Genomic DNA, 16,182 nt, shown 5'->3' with positions numbered 1-16,182 from the left:
ACCTTCAGTTAACTAAGCGCTAAGCTCTGGAATTCCCTCCATGCATCGCTCTGCCTCTCTAACTCTCTCCTTTTAGACCCTCCTTAAAACCTACTTCTTTGACCAAGTTTTCAGTCATCAGACCTAATAGGCTGAATTTTGTTCTCCCCTTGGATGTTGGTTTCCGTGGCAGGGTTGGGGGGGCAGGGGGTGACGGCAGCCTGAAGGTGGCTCCGGATGAGGCCCATCACGGACTTGGTGGGTGGGGTGGGGTGCGGCCTGCTACTCCAGGCAGCGGCGAGGCTCCGTGGTGACGGAGCCACAATTTAAACATTCAAATTAAGAAATTTAAATAGACTTACCTGTGATTTTGAGGACCTGCCGTGATCTTTGGCGCGGTGGCCAGCACTTCTGTACCTTCGGGTCTCATCCGGTGAAATGATGCGCCACACTGGTGGGGAGGGGGGAGGGGGTAAGTTTATCAGAGGGGTGGGGGCGGGAAATGGGGTCAAATACATGTAATGGGTGGCGGGGATGATGGGAAGGGTGAACCATAAACTTTGTGCAGTTTGTTGGGGAAAGGTCAGATGTAAAAGGTAAGTGTTTTGGGAGAGGGTGAAGGGCGAATAGCTATTGTAATTGTTATTAGGGGGATGGGAAAGAGGCGTTAGAAATTTATTTATTTAATTTTGGGGGGTAGGACTTAAAAAATATAAATTAGGCAGCAGGGCTGGCTGCCCTTTAAAAATGGCTCCAGCGCCTGTGCACTGATGCCATTTCCGGGGAGGGACAGCCCGCCCCCTCCATGAGATTGGGTGGGGGTGCAGGCCCCCCCGGCTATTTAAATGAGCTGCCACGCTTAAGATCGCAGCGGCTCTTTGATGTGCGTTCCGCAAAGGCAGGCCGCCAAGTTTCGAGCTTGCCTCCGCCTCTTAAAATCCAGCCCAATATCTCCATCGGAGACCTGGTGTTATATTTTGCTTTGTGAAGTGCCTTGGGGCATTTTATTACATTAAAGGTGCTATATATTTATAAGTTGTAAGGTTCAAGCTGTGGCTCTTCTCTGAACTTCCTCCAGATGGTTCACTGTTTCCCTTGTGCATGGTACTCAGGTGTGATCTGACCAGATTACTGTACAGTGTGATTATGATTCTATTGTTTTTGCTACATAGTTCAAATTTCTATTGGTTTTGTTGACTTTGCTGGATATTGGTTGGACACTTAGTAGACTTGTAAATCTCATTCCACTTTATACTAAACTATTCCAACATCATTTATGGAGTACATAAATTGTCATTTGTCTTGCATAGTGCAGTCTTTCACATTTATATGCATTAAATTTCATCACTGTTCTGCCCGCATGCATTTTGTGCAACTCATTGTGTGATTTCTGAGTAGTTAGCTGTGGTTCAGTAAGTAACTCCCTCACTGCTAGCGTGGGCTCAAGACCCACTCCAGAGAATTGAGCACAAAATCTAGGTTGACACTCCAGTGCAGTACTGAGGGAGTGCTGCACTGTCAGAAGTGCTGTCTTTCAGATGAAATGTTACAAGAGGCTCTGTCTGCTCTCTCGAGTGTGCGTGAAAGGTTCTGGGGTACTATTTCAAAGCGAAGGAGTTATCCCTGTTGTCCTGGCAAATCTTTAAACCTCAATCAACATCACCAAAAACTGATTGTCTGCTCATTATCACATTGCTATTTGTGGGAGCTTGCTGTGCACAAATTGGCTGCCATGTTTCGTTACAACAGTGACTATACCACTAAAGCATCTCATTGGCTGTAAAATGCTTTGGGATATGTTGAGGTCCCGAGAGTCTCTTTTTTCCAGCAATTCCACTGCCCCTGTTAGTTTCGTGAATCTGCAGATTTAATCACGTTGCCGAGGATTTCCAAGTCAGCGTCATTGATGTCAGTTAGAAGGAGTGGTGGTTGCAACTCTAATCTCTGAGGCACCCCGCTCTCCCCCAATTCTCTCACCTTGATGTAACCCCTCTAACAGGTACCTGTTTCCTAAACTTAAGCTAGTTTAATATCTATACCCATTGTTTATTCTCTCTCTCCACAGCTCTGAGCTTTCCCAAAATGCCTCTGTGTGGAATTTTGTCAAGTGCTTCTTGGGGGAAGTTAAGGTACAACATGTTGTAGGGCTTACCACAGTCCACTTGGGATGTTACTTCCTAATAGAAGTGAGGCAGGGTCATCAGGCAGGGTCTTCTTTTAAATCCCTGCTGCCTGCTGTTTACTGAGTTATTGTGCAGATAGTCTGTAAGTTTACATCTAATGATCAATTCATTATCTTGCGCAGGACTCAAGTAAGACTGACTGGCTTGTAGTTGCTTGTGTCTGATTTGTTGCCTTTTTTAATATGGGCACAACGTTTACCTGTTTCCAATCTACTGGTATCTCTTCAGTGTCTGCTGACTTCCTCATGATGATTGTCATTGTCTCAAAAATGTCCTCCTTAGTTGTTAAGGATTCTAAGATAAATGTCATCTATCCCTGGGAATATTTTATTTTTGCGCTGTAACAGCCTGTCCAGGACTTCCATTTCATTTATATCAAAGCCACTAATTTTACTTGGATTAACTTTGGTCGGGCACATTCCTGCTGTTTTCTCTCGTGAATACTTCAAGTATGGACACATTCAAAATATTGTGCTTGTCCTCGGTTTTGAATTTGTTTGCATTTGTAGGATGAATGAGGACATAATAAGGCCTGGCTTTGTTCCCCACTGTCTCTCCCCCCCGCCCACTCATGAACAAATAACTTACTGTCCATCTCACACACAGACAGTGAGCAATTGGGTGAGGTATTGGAGATGCCTACTGTCACTGCAGTTGTAGCCCAGCAGGACTCAATGCTTTCATGAGAGCAGGTGAGAAATTTGGAGGGAAAACATTAAAAAAAAATCAGTGTTAGCTCTCACTGCTAAGTCAGAAGGTTTTGAGTTTAAATGTCATTCTTCACTGCAGTCCTAAAAGAATGCTGCATTGTTGGTGATATCATCTTTCAGATGAGACATAAAACTGCTGCCCCATCTGCTTGTCCAGGTGAACGGTAAAAATCCAATGTCACTATTTATAGAAGGCACAGGAGTTTACCTAGTATCTTTGTCTTCGGTGACTGCACTTCAAAAATTGCCATTGGCTTTGTATTGCTTCTCGATGTCCTGAATGTTTGAAAGCCATTGTCGAACTTATTATCGAAATTATTTATTTCTCCAACATTTCTTTTTCAGAGTGGCATATGCTATTGAAGTTTGTTCGAATTCTTTTTTGTTAGTGTGAAAATTATTATTGTTCACCTCTGCAAATTCAGCAGCTGCCTGCTTTATTACTGGTATTATGCATTAGCAAAACCAGAGCAAGCTCAGAAAGTCCTAAAGCAAATCCAGCACTTAAATGGTTACTGCCACCCTGAACAAACCAATGCAAGCCAACTGTCTAATTATTAACAAATCTTTGAAACCAAAGCAAATTACTGACGTAAGGCAGGGAAAATTACTGGCACATAACTCGATCTTTGATCACATTGATGGACAGATTAGGCGGTGGTGAAATTTTATGCACCCTGATAGGTACATATTGAAGGCTTTGCCATTAACAACTTATAACAGCAGTGTGTCTTTGGATTTTGAATTTTAAAAATGCTTACAGTGAGAGTTTAATTATTCTTTGGGTTGAGTGGACGGCAGTCAATCAGATAATATCATTGGTAGTGTGAGTCTACTTCTTCACAGTAAAAGCTGGTATTTTTAAACAGATGATTTATCAACTGACTTGACACTTACTGTAAATTTATCTGTCTGCACCACCTTGAGGATTTATAAATCTTGTAAGTAAAGGCAAGCCTACAATTTATTTTCTTGGTGGTTTATTAGATATTAGTGTATGGGATATATTTGTTTTTTGTTGTTGAGGGTGTGCTGTTTTGTGATGTCTTGCATGACTCTTTGACGTTGTTCTCACTTGCCTGTGCTTGAGGCAGTTTATCACCATAGTAATTGCAGTGTGTAATTGTAGAAGGCCCATTATTAGTACTTCTATAAAGAGTGTGTTTGTAGCATAGTTAGAAACAGAAATGAGAATTAGTGAAGCTGAAACGGTGGCCTTAGTAATGGTGTCCTCAGTTTCTTCTTCTATTCCGGTACCATCAGCTCTAGTGTACATGGCACTTCATCCTTGATTCCCTTTTACTCATCACCTACATGTTACCCCTTGTCATCTGCAAGCAAGGGACCAGCTTTCACATGTATGTTAATGGTCTCCAACTTCAAAAAGGAATTCGATATATACTTGAAAAGGAAGAGTTTGCAGGGCTGTAGGAAAAGAGTGGGGTAGCGGGACTAATTGGAACTTCTCTATTAAATCTCCGCTTAACTTTTCTGCTCTAAGAACGGCTCTCCACTCTCTCAACTTAGCTGAAGTTCCACATTCCTGGTACCATTCTAGCAAATCTCTTCTGCACCCTCCTCAAGGCTTTGATATTCTTCCTAAAGAGTGTTGTTCAGAATTGGACACAACATTCCAGCTGGGACCTAATCAGTGATTTATGGAGGTTTAGCATAACTTCCCTGCTTTTGTAATCTATGGCTCTGTTTATAAAGGAATGATGAATGCAATACAATTGCTTATCTGCTGGGAATCCTTAATATTGGTGAACAATGACACCAGATCAAGCTGGGTCAGAGCTAAAAACAGCCAAGGGACATTTACCTATGCCATTTTCTAGTATTTCTTTTTTCATTTTTCAACATTGTATAACAATTTGAAGGGAGAAAAATAAGAAAGGGTGTGTCACTAGCTATTTTATAGTGAGAGAATTTTAAACAATGATTCTGAATTGTATAATTTCTGTTGGAGGTGATTTTGTAAATTTTGTACCTTTGAAATGAAAAGTACTGTGGAGCACTGGGATGCTTTAGCAATATGCTGCAGAAAGATATGATGCTGAGATTTGCCACATCCTAAGTTTCTCAGATCAATCAAGACATTGGGAGGTGTCTGAACATAAGAGGGAAACTTCATAATATATAAAGTTTGAACAAGGAAATGTCATCAAGCCTGCTTCCTCTAGAGATTCTGTATAGTTTAACCTTTGATGTGCTCCACACTGCCCATTTAATTCCAGGAGATACTGAAAGGTACTTGAGCAAATCACCCCAGGCTGCTTCTAACGAACAATTAAAGGATGACACAGGAGATATGTCTGGGAGCAGATTTGGCTTGTGCCATCTTTCAACCATTCATTTTGTAACTTGAATATAGTGGGCAGTAGGTTGCTGTTGGCATTTGATTTACAGTGCCAGTTGCATGGAGGTCATGCGTTGATACTAAGATTCGTTCTGTGGAAGTGCCAGTTCCTTCAGTGGTGAATTCAAGCTCCTAAACCCCAGTACAATGATGTAATATTCTCATAATGCATCATGTGTGCAGTGTGACTTTATTGTGTCAATTTGCTAAAAACAAAGATACTTTGCCAATTAATATATTGCCCACTGCTCCATCCTCCTGGCAGCATTGTCAAAGAAGCCATCAGTTTGCAAATGTTATATGATTGGCTCAACCTATAGGTTTACGACTTGATGCTAGTATCCCAGTGCGGCACATGTTCTTGCAGCTGGTTGCTTTAACATTGTGTGGGGAGAATTTGAAATGAACATTTTCTGTGCATATTGTAAGGCTGAAAATGAGGACGATAGACACAAATACCAGGGGGATGAAGCACTGTTGATTTAAATATTTCGAGTATGGATTGTGTTCTCCACACCACCCCTGCCCCCTCCCACCATCCCAAACATCCCACTCTAAATCCTGGAATTATCCCTCTTGTCCTCCCATAATTCTTGTATCATGACTGGATCTCTGGAAAGGCCAACCTGAACACTTCATAGCAACAGGCTCAGAATTAACAGGCAAGGGCTTGGGAGGAAATTGATTGTCCTCTCATTGCCAAAGAATAGCAGTCATGTGAAGGATCCAACCTGAGGAGACAACTCTGGTTCAGTACAGAGGAGACAATGGGGTGTAGGGAAGCAAAAAAAGTAGCGTGAAAAACTATACAGAAATTTTAAAAAATTCCCGATGCACAGTATTACCGAAGTAAATGAGGGAACGTGTCATACTGATGAATTTCTTTAGAAAATTTTCTACTGTAGAAGTTCTCCTTCAGTATCAAAGGGACAATTTTTACGCTTATATTTCACCATGGGCTTGAATTTGGATCTGGAACCGAAGGTTAATAGATGGCAATGCTTTGGATGACTTGTGACATTTTGGAGATCTTTAACTCAAAAGCTTAATTTCTCTGTTTCGTTAACTGGGAAATTTTAATCATCTTCAGAGTTCACAACCTGATCACCATAGTTACAATAGAATGAAATGGGCAACTCATTCAGGTATGTTTTTATGCTGAGATGTGTGTGTATATGGCTCCAACTTTTGAAGCTGTAGGGTTGACCAAAAGGATGTTTATTTTGAAAATGGAGCCAAGTGCCTGCTGCATCAAAGGCAGTAAGAAGTTTAATTTAGCAAATCTTTACTAACAAATACCTTTTATTGTAAAAAATTAAAACAAAACCCAATTTCTCCATGAGACTTTTGTGTAACCATTTGATGTCCTATTTCGTATTGTCCAACGTGGAGGAGAAGAGTATAGAGGACATTATGCCCTTATTACTACTGGTTCATGAACAGCATTTCAGCGGTATAAATGTTTAGGGCCTCTAATTATGTCCACTTAGCTGTATAGTCCTAAACTACAGGCTCTGCATGATGCCATCTAACGAGTTAATCTAGAAGAGTGAGAACCGCCCTTAACATTTGTTGGCTGCAAAAGGTTTGCAAATCAGTGATGTAACTGTTGTATTGATGGGGAGGGAGGCGTGTTTTCACTGTTCACAGTAATGCCACTCTGAAATAACGCAGCCAATTTTCTGATTTTCTTCTGCTTTACTTGTTTCTATTTTCTGAACTTTCCTCCCTTTCAAGCTGCTCCTGCCAAGTGTTGTCTCCCACCAAGAAAGCATCTCTCAATGCTGCACTGTAATTGGCTGCGAGGAGATGACATGAGATCCCACTCTAAAGTAATTCACTGTTGGCAATTCACTGACATGAAAAAGCCTAATTATCACTCACTGCCACTTTGCATGGCATTGCAGACATGAGGAACTCCTGTGTGTGGCATTATTGGGATTAAACCTTGTCATACCACTACATGATGCATTAGAGCTTGGATAACACTGTGCCCCCACCTCCCCCCCCCCCCCCCCCCCCCATTAACATAGCTTCATGCCCTTGAATAGTGTAAACAATGTCCTCACAAGCTACAAGGAAATATTTTTCATTTATTCGTTCATGGAATGTGGGCATTGCTGCCCTTGAGAAGGTGGTGTTGAACCAACTTCTTAAACCACTGCAGTCCGTGTGGTGTAGGTACTCCCACAGTGCCATTAGGTAGGGCATTACAGGATTTTGACCCAGTGACAATGAAGGAATGGGGATATATTTCCAGGTAAGGATGGTGTGTGACTTGGAGGCGAAATTGGAGGTGGTGGTATTCATATGCACCTGCTGCTCTTGTCCTTCAAAGTATTAGAAGTTGTGGGTTTTAGGAGGTGCTATCGAACAAGCCTTGTTGAATTGCTGCATTGTATTTTGTAGATGGTACACGCTCCAGTCCTGCTGCACCAGTGGTGGAGGGAATGAATGTTTAAGGTGATGAAAGGAGTGCTGATTCAGCAGGCTGCTTTGTCTTGGATGGTGTTAAGCTTCTTCAGTGTTGTTGGAGCTGCATTCGTCCAGACAAGTGGAGAGTATTCCATCACACTGCCAACTTGTGCCTTGTAGATGGTGGACAGACCTTGGGGAGTCAGAAAGTGAGTTACTCGCCACAGAATTCCCAGCTTCTGACCTGCTGTTGTAGCCACAGTACTTATCTGGCTGGTTCAGTTAAGTTTCTGGTCAGTGATGACCCCCATTCCGTTGATAGTCTGGAAAGATAACTTTATTTTTATGAGTGATTTTTAAAATAATCATAGCATTTTGCTCAGCAAAAATGAGACACAAACTGGTTGATTTGTAGGCAATTCCAGTACTTTCATTTAGCCACTATTGTATATTAGACTATTTTCCCAAGAACCAGTTTAACATAAATACTGTTTGGTGCCTATTTCAACTCAAACTGCCCCAACAGGAAAATAGTTGAGCCTGATGAGAAAATGAAATTTATTTGTTCTCCTGTTCTAATTTTTATTTTAAAACGCCAGAGGTTCCGTTCAGAGGAACGGCTGAGAATATGCTCCTCAGACAGACAGCTCATACGCTGATACATAAACAAACTGTATACAGTTGGCATGAAAATGCTTTGATGGGGAAATCTGATTCTAGGTTTTTTTTCTCCTCTGGTACTTGACTGGCTTCTGCAGTTTGAACTTTTGTAGTGCAGAGTTTAAGAACACAAATACTGGAAAAGCCCCTGCAGTTTGTATGGCTAATTCCACAAAGCTATTACCTATCAACTACCACTCCCTCAAATTTGTGTGCACTTGTCCTTTCAATATTTCTTCACTATCTGCCTCTTTGAGCAGTCTATTACATGCATCCTGTACCCTCTGTGCAGTGTAGCTTCGTCTAAACTGTATAAGAGCAGAGAGTTTATATTGTTTTAATTTGTTCTTAGTTGGGGAAAAGGTTTTTTGTGATATTTAGCTTGATGATGTCCTTGCACCCCTGTCATCATGTACACTTGTTTTTTTAAAGTTGTCTGGATGGCTTGGAAGAATTTATCATTTAGGCAATAAATGATGCAACTGTAAAACAGCTCAATTGTATTCCTTTTCACTGACGTCACTGAGTAGCTGACCCAAGAAAGGAATGAGAGAGTGGTTGAGTGTTTTGAGCAGTCGGTCAGCAGCAGAATAAACAAGGAACAGAGTAGTTCAATAATCAGTGTTTGTGTACTATGAAAGGGTTACTAGATCTCTGGGTACAACAATAGGAATATTTAAGACCAGACTAGTTAGTGTTCAGCTAGTAGGTTACCTGATCTCTAGACAGAGATACAACAGGTCCTTGGAGCAGATGTGTCACCAACAAAAAGCAAAATATTCTTAGCTTATTGGATTGCATTCTTCAAACCTACATTATTTCCTTTTGAAGAATCAGACAGACAATACTGAACTGCCAGAATGGAGCTGATCCACTTAGGATTAAGATATTGGGAATTTAAGGATAAAGCAGTGTCTGATTTGATTCTGTAACTTCTGAAATCAAGGTGTTTTCTGTTGTTTTAAATGTGCTGACTTCTACAATTTTCTTGGATACAAGCTTCACCTTGTGGTTAACAAACTTTACACAATTACTATCTAATCATTAGTGTGTGCATCTCAAAAGTAACGTTCTTAAAAAGTCCTCACTTGTACCTAAAAAAATGAGATGTTTGTCAGTACCTGGGGTATGCGAGCAGTACAATGATCCGATCGGTGAAGTGTGTTATTGACTTGGATACAAGGGACAGTCTATCTTGGGTTGTAAATGCAGGTGCATCGATGGTGATAATGGGAAGTTTGGTGCTGTCGATGCTGGTGACGATAATAGGAAAGCTGGTGATATCAGTGCTAGTGACATTACTGGCACGGCTAATAGACTTCCCAGTATACATACTGTTTTCTCATGCAGCCCAAGTAAAAATGTCCTTTTAAATTGGTCTGGATTATTCGGCTCAATTTTGCTTACAGGCAACTGAGGATTAATTGTATAAACATGAAACCATTTGAGAGAAGCGCTTTGATGTTGATCTGCAGTTCACTGTAATCAAGAAAGAATAGTGCACTGTTTTAAATTAACTACTCAATGCAAATTTGTACAGTGTTTATGACTTTTTGCACATTTTATTTTCTGGTATCTAATGTCAAATTTAATCTCTCTTTTATATTCTCCATTTCACTCCCCTTTCCCTCCACACTTACTTCCTGCAGATGGAAAACTAAGATGGTTTGGTCTGGCGCATGCACTGCTTCATGCCCACAGTCAATGTCACTTTGTAACAAAAACATTAAATGTTGAAAATGACGCATGATGGGTCAGTCCGAATCTGAAAGAGAGTTCATGATCATTTAGGGTGTGACTCTTCCCCCTGGAGATTGAGCTTTTCACCATCTTTGGTGCTTTCTGTTGCATTTAATGAAGTAGAGGTGTATTGTGTAGATATTTAATGCTTCATGAGAGTTTTTTTTAAGCTCTGGGTATCCAGCACACTCTCACCAGGAGCACCTTTGGTTTCTTTTACTGATGATGTCCAACAGATGTGTGGTGTTGTGGAGTGATGTAGTATGGCTGTGTGAACTTTGACCCATGTAGCATAAAATCCCTTTTTGTAGGACGAGGTGAAGATTAAGGGTTGTTTTCTTCCTACAGTAATTGGAATATGTTGTTAAATTTTCTTTTGTTGCGTAGTTTAGCAACAAGGCTGTACAGCTTTGTGTCTCATTTATGTCATTGGCTCAGTGTTTATGAATGTAAAAGAGTGTTTCTCTGGTCTTTTGAAATGAAATATGCTGGCACAAGTGGCCAAATGCTTCCCAAATGAGTAAGGCTTCTCACTGTATGTTCTTGTACTGAGTCATAGAGATTGTTCAGGTGATTTCCCACCCCATTTATTTTCTCCCCTCCGCTCAAAGCTTACTGGTTACAGTTTTAAAGGCACTGATCACTCTCAGATACGTCAACCAAGTAGTCATTCTTCATGTGTGAACCTGCATGATACATGTTCACCAAAAAGAACATTACAAGTAAATCTAATTCAGTTCACATCTACATTATACACCTGTGCACTGCCATCATGGATAGGCCACTGAAAATGGATGAGGAACGAAACTCTGGCTAATTTTTACCCTCATCAGCTGGTGTGGTAAGACCCACTGTAGCAGCACTGCTGCCACTTTAGCTGAAATGGGCTACTTCACAGACCAGGAATTCAAGCTTTGATCTCATGATCTTTATGTTACGCATACACAGTACTAAACAATTGAAGCATCGGGGCACAGGATGGGGTTTTATCTTGCATTTTGTTAAATCAGTGCTCTGATTAGCAACTAATGACTTCTGCTAGAAAGTGCATGTGTGCAAGCATCTGTTATGCTCCTTACGGTTAAAGGGTCTTGCAACCTCCATTGTTTAGGTTCACATATACTGGATATACAAATACTGAATTCCAGAGGTTATATGAGAGTGACTACCCTTGTCATCAAGGCAACATTCGACCAAGTGTGGCCTCAAGGAACCCCAGCAGTATTGAAGTCAATGGGAATTGGGGGAAAGCGTTCCAGTGGTTAGAGTCCTACCTAGTAGGCCCAACCATCTTCAGCTGCTTCATCAATGACCTTCCTTCCAACATCAAGTCAGAAGTGTGGATGTTCGCACAGTGTTCAGTACTATTCACAATTCCTCCGATAGTGAAGCAGTCCTTGCCCGCATGCAATAAGACCTAGACAACATTCAGGCTTGGCCTGTTAAATGGCAAGTAACATACACGCCACACAAGTGCCAGGCAATGACCATCTCCAACAAGAGGCAATCTAACCATCTCCCCTTGACATTCAACAGGATTACCATCGCTGAATCCTGCATCATCAACATCGTGGGGGTTACTATTGATCAGAAATTTAACTGGACCAGCCATATAAAGACTGTGGCTGCAAGAGCAAGTCAGAGGCTGGGAATTCATTGGTGAGTAACTCACTTCCTGATGCCCAAATCCTGTTCACCATCTACAAGGCATAAGTCAGGAGTGTGATGGAATACTCTCCACTTGCCTGGAGGAGTGCAGCTCCAACAATCCTCAAGAAGCTTAACGCCATTCAAGACAAAGCAGCCTATTTGATCGGCACCCCATGCACCACCTTAAACATTCACTCCCTCCACCATATCGGCAGCAGTGTGTACCATATATAAGATGCACTGCAGCAGTTCACCAAGACTCATTCAACAGCACCTTCCAAACCCACAATCTCTACCACCTAGAAGGACAAAGGCAGCAGATGCATGGGAACACCACCACCTGCAAGTTTCCCTCCAAGTTGTGCATCATCCTGACCTGGAACTATATCATCATTCCTTCACTGTGGCTGGGTTAAAGTCCCTCCCTAACAGCACTGTGAGTGTAACTACACTACATGCAGCGATTCAAGAAGGTGGCTCACCACCATTTTATTAAGGGCAATAAGGGATGGGCAATAAATGCTGGTTTTGCCAGCGATGCTCACATCCCAAGAACGAATAAAAAATGGTTACTTCAATGAGGGACTGGAGGACTGTTGGTGCCTATGGAGCCATCCCTTGGCCTGAATCCGTGCCTTTAGAAGGAATAAACTGTTAGATGGGGAGAAATCTCCTCCCAATTAAAGTAAAGTGTAATACAATTTTTTACATTTATTTTTCCTTTTGCCATTTATTTTCCTCCATCTGTCTTGCTGAGCTGCTCACCACATTAAATCTGGGAGCTGATGTGCAGTCTTTACTTAAAGCTGTCTTCCGCATAGCCTTGGAAAAGCATTTCAATCTAAGGGAAGTGAAGTGTTTGTAATAAAATCTAGAGGAGTAATATTAGAAAAAGACAAAAATGGCTCTCAGTCGACCTCTGAAGTGACTGAGTTTGTGGAAATCACTGCCAGATAGTGGATGTGTTCTGAAAGAGTCTCTCCACTTGATTAGTAGAGAGTCCAGTTCATTTCTACTTAAATAAAAGGGCTGTCTTTTGGGCTGTATCAAAAAGATATATAACCAATGTCTACTCTTTACAGAAAAGAGTTTGTTAAATATGTGGAATATGTTAAGTACTAAGTGCTTGAGATTGAAAGGATCTTCCAGCTTCCCTTTTCCGTGACATTTATGCTACCCTTTCGCAGTTGTATGGGATTTGGCTGTCACTTTAGAGAGCTCTTCGATGGGTATGTATTTAAATCCTGTTTTTTTTTGTTTTGGCACCACTCAACATTTTCAAGACAAATTAAATTCTGGACTCTTGGTTTGAAGAAATAGCAGTTTTCTACAAAGTTAACTTCCTGCAATATTGTAAGCCAATTTAAAAAAAATCATACTTTTCAAGTATTTGCAGTGTTCTAGGTAACATTTTCTTTCTTCACCCCAATCTTAAAAAATACAAAAGCTGAAACCTGTTTTTCAGTGGGGAAAGAAAGCTCCTACATCTGCAGTCTGTAGGATCTGTTTAGGTCAGAAACCAATCCTCCCAGGAATACCTACAGTTGCCAATGTAATAACTACAGACTAACAAGACTCCGTCATCGTTACGTTATGGCAGTTCTGTTATTGTCTGAATTTTTGATGTCAGTCAGATTTCTATAACAACTATGCTAGAATTTGCCAGCTTTTGCTGAATAGCATATATGAGTTAGAAAATAATACATCTACTTGCTAGCTGAGGCTGGCTGACTTTCAATGCTGTAGCTTTGTGGTATCAACTTTGAGATACTGTTGGCTGTACCTCAGGCTGATAAGGGCTGACATTGCAATTCTTATGATACTCTGATTTAAAAATGTCCCTATGGTATCTTTTTAAAATATATTCTTTATTATAGTACGTTTGTAGCTCTCCCCTTGGCTGATAAGTGTCACTGGGCACAGTCTGGACAGCACTGTATTCAGAGTGCACATATGTAGATGCCTGGGAAAACATGAAATTTGAGCCAGTCAAATGCTTCCCATCTTTATCGACCTGTTGGACATGTTGCCGTGTCCTATAGACACATAATACGTGTGGTAGATACAATTTTAATTGTTCAAATAGATCTTTTGCTGCCAAATGAGGACAAAATTGGGCTCTGATGTGCTGCCCCTATGGTAAAATTGCTTGCTGGCATTCACATTTTAGCTCACTCGTGAAGATTGATCATTTGGACAAGATACCAGAGGACTGCCAATACTCAAGTTGTTACAAAAATATCTGATGTTGGGTGTCATCACTGAGATTACCTTTGTGCAGTTGCTCCCATCCATCTACAGTTCTCCATGTCAGTCACAAATTGTGATACTTGAAGTTCAGACACTTCCTCCCAGTTTGCTACATCTCAGATTTGTCTCACCTGGGCCTATAATGTATAAATAATTTCTTCCTTTTTGTAGACTTTTGCAGAGCCTTATTTTTCTTCAAGTCTGCCACAAAGGTCTGATCCACAGTGACATAAATCTGAAGTGAAATTGGGCCGATAGCTATGTCACGTTTGATGTCTGAAGGAAGTGTTTTCTGATTCCTGTTTTCTGCACAAGCTCTTCAAGTAGAAGCAAATCTGTAATCTGCCTGAGTTATCAATCATTACTTTTTTTTATGGACACTGAAAATTCATTGGCACTAGAAAGAAATGGTGACTGGTGTGGCTGATGTCAAGGTTCATTGATATAGTGCCTTTAATGTAAAAAAAGTCCCAAGGAAAACAAAGGTGCAATTAGGAGGGGTAATCAATGAGATGGATTTCAAGGAGTGTCTTTTGACGATGTTGGAGAAGCAAAGGGAGGGAGATGCTTAAAAGACTGGGATCAGAATAATGGAAGACAGTGGAGGGGTTGGGGAAGTTGCAGGGCTGGAGGAAGTTAGAGATAGGAAGAGGCAAGGGCATAGATGATTTCAAACTCCAGGATGAGTTTGATGGGCAAGCAGGAGTTTGTGTGATATGGGATATGGGCAATAGAGATTTAAATGAAATGTGTAGTTTATGGAGGGTGGCAGATAGGAGGCTGGTCACGAGTGTATTGGAGGATTAGAATTTGGAGATAACAAAGCCATGAGGTGAGGCTTTCAGCAACAGATGGGCTGAAGTAGAAATAGAGGCGGGCAGTGTTGTGGAGTTGGAAATAGGTAGTCTTTGATTAGACTGCTTGTCCAGCATCGATCAGCTCAAAGGCAACGGAGAGAGCGGCTTAAGAGGTAGAATTAAATGTCATCGGCCTATATAGATGTGGTAGCTGGTCCCATGGCTGTGAATGATGTCCTCAAAGAGCAGCATGTGGTTGAGGAGGGGACTTCACTCATTACTCCTTGTGGTAAATTTGAGTGTTTCCAGAGCAACAGCAATACCTTGTTTAAATTCTGCTGCTGTGGTCAGTGCTGTACTTTAAAGGGGCATATCTTTTCCAGTATCTGTGTACTAGTCCTATTATGGCAGCTGTCATGAAAGAAATAGCTGACATTGACCTGGATCTAGAGGTCTGAGTATGGTGCCTGGCCAATGTGCCACATTTTGAAGCTCTACCCCACTTTTACTAATAATTGACTTCCTTTCAGAGTGAAGGCCTTTCTTTTGCATTGCCTCTTATATCAGTCCTGTCCATGAAGTGAGTGTTCATATCTTAGTCACCTCTCAGTGAGGGCAGAGGGAACACGAATGAGAAATTGGGCTTGGTGAAAAATCAGCTGCCGATTCGCTACAAGCCCATTTTGAGCTGCTGCTGTCGACCAGTTTCACCCCCCCCTTGTTTTTTACTTGGCACCAAAATCTATTCCCACGATGTCCTAAAGCTCTCCACGGCCAATGAATGACTTTTAGTAATATTTAGTTACAATATTGCACAAAACTTAATCGCTCTGACTTTACATGTGCCCTTCGGTGGTCTTTGAGGTTGTTGTTTAATATATTAAAAGAAAGAAATATATTCCATTTACAGTATATTAAAACAAGAGTCCTTGATACCCACATAATTAAAATGTATCCTGAGGAAGTGGGGTGGGGGGGGGGGGGGTGAGGTGAAGTGGTGAGTACTGTGAATTTAGTGAATTTATACTCCCGTCGCCAGTGGGCCACACGTTGCAGAGCCGCTGCTATATTAAGCTCGGTGGCTCATTTAAATAGCCGGGGCGGGTCCCAGCCCCGATGATGTGGAGGTGATGGCGGGCTGTTCGTCCCTGGCAATGGCGTCAGCTGCCTGTGCACAGGCAACTGGCGCCATTTTTAAAGGGCTTTGAGCCCCACCATTCAATTTAACTATATAAAGAAACAGTTAATAAAAAATTAAATACATTTATTTCGCCCCTCTCCCACCCCCCCCATAACTATAAAACTAATTCCTTGCCCTCTTTCCCCCCCCCCCCCCCCACCAAAACACACCTTGTCCACTGACCTTTCCCCCCACAAAGGGCATAAACTTTAACCTTAAACCATTCCTACCATCCCCTACACCAACGATGTTTCTTTGA

At 41.5% G+C, this 16,182-nt stretch overlaps 1 protein-coding gene across 4 annotated transcripts in view; it reads left to right on the top strand.

Annotated features, from left to right (window-relative positions):
- The window catches only part of zmp:0000001236 (mastermind-like protein 2), a 456,887-nt gene that overhangs the window by 61,944 nt on the left and 378,761 nt on the right, over positions 1–16,182 (top strand). Inside the window, exon 1 of one of the 4 annotated variants that reach the window (XM_068034043.1) lies at positions 3,533–3,556. The exons of 2 other annotated variants lie outside the window; for them this stretch is intronic. The gene's annotated coding sequence lies outside the window, so the exon portion shown is untranslated. Of the gene's footprint in view, positions 1–3,532; positions 3,557–3,582; positions 3,814–16,182 lie in introns of those variants that run through there. One more of the 4 variants, XM_068034042.1, reaches the window with a different exon arrangement.

Source organism: Heterodontus francisci, chromosome 6 (genome assembly GCF_036365525.1).
Source record: "Heterodontus francisci isolate sHetFra1 chromosome 6, sHetFra1.hap1, whole genome shotgun sequence".
NCBI classification, from domain to species: domain Eukaryota; kingdom Metazoa; phylum Chordata; class Chondrichthyes; order Heterodontiformes; family Heterodontidae; genus Heterodontus; species Heterodontus francisci.
This window is presented reverse-complemented; position numbering and strand designations above follow the sequence as displayed.